This window comes from Suricata suricatta, chromosome 15, assembly GCF_006229205.1.
Source record: "Suricata suricatta isolate VVHF042 chromosome 15, meerkat_22Aug2017_6uvM2_HiC, whole genome shotgun sequence".
NCBI lineage: Eukaryota > Metazoa > Chordata > Mammalia > Carnivora > Herpestidae > Suricata > Suricata suricatta.
Window position 1 is genome coordinate 67,509,980 of NC_043714.1, and position 3,256 is coordinate 67,513,235.

A 3,256-nucleotide genomic window follows, 5' to 3' on the forward strand; every position below is an offset into this window, starting at 1 on the left:
ATAGGCTTCTGGCTCCAACGTGCAAATCTACTTCCTCTCATAAAGATCTGTTTTTTCTTCTAGGAAAAACTGATTAACATAGGTGGCCACCCCAATTACCAGGAAAAGCCAGGATAAATTATGTGTGATAGATGGTGCTGTCAGGTCTTACTGGAGAACTAGTTACCATTTACCTTGTCAGGGTACATGAAATTGTCCGCACCTGCTTGGCCATATGAGACAGTGACAGTTCTTCGTCTTTGCAGTCTCTTAATGGACTGCCTGTGACATGCACCATGTTCTGGTTTAATACTTGCCCAATAATAACACTATTTTCTTTCTTGACTACTTTTGTGGAAAACTTTCTTGGCTTGGGAGAAGATTTTCTTTTTAATTATATTTCCCCAACCGATGAATCTCAATAAGGTATTCTAACTTCCTCCAAAGTTTCACACCAAGTGCTATAGCAAATTATCAAGCTGTTCGACACATTATTTTCCTTTCTGGTTTGTTCTGAGGACTAAGTTAGTTCGTGTAAGGCCAGCGTTTCCTGCACTGGGCATTGTAAAGTCCACTGTCCTCACACGGAGGCCTGAACTGGGTCAGCAAGTTCCACGCACCCTCAAGTGCCAAGAAATGTCTTGTGGGCACAGCTCTCAGGTTCACCTTCCATCTCATTTCATTCTGGTCAGGCTTTCCAAAACATGCTATCGGTTTACATGTTTGCAAAAGATGGTATTTTTGTATTAAAAAATTAATTAATTAAAAGCACTTTATCATTCCCCACGATCTCTAACTGCACTGTTTCCCCTTTGTCCTAGGCAGTGTCTGACTTCTGTCCAAAGTGTGAATCGCATCCCCCTCTTTCCCCTCAGGAGAGAGCTGCCTCGGGCAGAGCTGCTCTCCCCTCAAAAGCAAAGTCCACTGTCTGCCTGCGGTTGGAGAGTTTAGCCTTGTCTACCTAGTGGACATGACAAGATGCTCCTGTGACAAAAGGCTGCAGTAAGATACCGTAGGGAAGTGTGTGTGTGTGTGTGTGTGTGTGTGTGTGGCGAGGGCATCCCCTGATCCCTGAGGCGCTGGACCCCAGCTGTATCAGGCTCACCTCTTCCTGGGACTTAAATCTGGGAAGGCTGGTCGTGTCCCCAGCGCTCACCATTCCATCCTGGGGTGCAGGTGCTGATTGAGGCAAATGGTTCGCCCATGTTGAGTCGGAACCCAAAGTGTGTGCATGTGCAGGGGCAATGAGGCTGGCGAGGGAGGGAGAGGTGTAGACAGGACGCTGCATAGTGATCCTGGGGAATCATGTCTGCCGTTCTATCTGGGACCCTGCGGCTATCTCCTGGGCTTTCTCTGGAGGTTATGGGTAACCTAGGGAGCGCCTGTGGCTCCCCCAGGTCAGCTGCTGAGAGTAGCTTGAGTGGACACCCAAATGACTCGAGGTGGTGGGCTTGGGGCCGCCCTGGGCCTGGTGGGAAGGACACCTCCACGCTGGGCCTCCCTTTGTCCCTATCCATGTGGGAGACCGTCCCTGTATCTCCCTGGAGCAGCGTTTCTGTGAGTCAGCCATGCTGGGAGGTGGCTGGTGGTGGGACATGTGTGCCCTGGCAGCTGGGCAGGCTTTCTCGGCCTTCTCCATGAATGCGCAGAGCAGCGAGTGCGTGACGCTGCTGGTCCTTCCCCTCTCAAAGCAGCTCTCTCCTGAGGGCCACAGACAAGGCTGGGACTCCCGTTTGTGAGCTGTCAGATGCTCCTGCTGAGGGCACCAGGGGATGGGAGTTCTGGTAAGCTCATGGCAAATAAAACCGTGCTATATATTTAGAGAGCAAGGAGAAAGCAAAGCTCATGTTCTACAGGTGTTTACAAGTCTGACATGAAGGAAGTCTGCCACGACAATGGGTGCAAGTCATAAGAGGCCCACTAGGGCTTGTTGAACAACTTGGCCCCAGGGGGAATTGAAGGAGCCTTTACAATGGCCCAGGGCATAGACCTTGGACTTCCATGGACTGATGTAATCATCATGACAAAGAGAGGAACTTACTGTGTAGAACAGTTCAATAGCTGGCCACAGCACTGGCTGTGCACTTGGAAGAAAACCAGACCCTGTCAGCCATCTCATGTGTAAAAGGGAAGCGAGCTCTTCTCTCCAGAGTGGATGCGAGAGATAGAGACGGATGTCTGGGGACATGACTGACGGAAGTCATCCTCTCCCTCCCCACTTGACCTGGATCCTCCCCCGTGACCTGATGACCACTTCAGATCCCTGCCATCTGATAAACCCCCTCACCCAAGCGTCCCCGCCAGTGACACCCTCTCCCCAACCACTGTCGCCTCACAGACCACTTCCTCCAAGAACTTTCTCTGTCCTGTGTGCTCACTCCTCTCTGGTATTCAGGCCTCGGCCGGCTGCAGTCTGTCTCCCAGTGAATTTACTCCACGGATGTCACCAAGAGCACACACTTGACTGTTCCATCATTGGAGCTCTTTCCACCCTCCACGCCCCTCAACACTAGGACACCCTGCTAGTCCTGCTATGGGGTCATTTCTATTCTGCCCCTTCACCCTGCTCCCTGGCCCCCACTTAAATCATATGGTTGGACAAATCCCAAGCCTCAGCATTTCTTAGATGCAGCATGAAATCACCCAGGAAGGGGGCAGGATTGGGAGCAGACAGGTGAGGGAGGAGACCTCAGGAGAGTAAGACTAAGGGCACCAGACAGACAATCCTACCCAAAGAAGGAGGCACAAAGCCAACTGCCTTTGCCTTACAGAGGAAGTTCAGTGTCAGCACAGTGATCAACCCAGGTGCTTGTTCAAAAGGCAGGCTCCAGGGTCCTCTTCAGAGAGTCTGATTCAGAAGGTAGAATCAGGTCAGGGGCTCTGACTTTGACCCAGCATCAAAGGTGACTCTGATGGAGGCATCCCAGGCCACACTCAGAGAAGCTGCCAGGCTGGGGGTGGAGGAGGAAACCTGGGGGCTGCAGGTGGGGTGGGAAAGAGTCCAGGATTAACCTCAGCTCTCCTGGCCTGGCTTCTTCCCGTCCAGACATCCTCTTCTCAGATGACGACAAACAGAAAACCTTTCCAGAAGGTCAATTTCAGAGCTGGGCAAGTTCTATGCCTAGATGCAGGCTCCTCTGAACCCTGACCTTCATTTGGGATCAAATGGAAACCCTGTGTACCTCCCCATCCCCAACCCAAGGGCTCTCTAAAGTGCTCAATACCATCATCAGCAGAAGGGCCTGAGAGAAAGTTAGGCAAAGGTTACATTCACGGC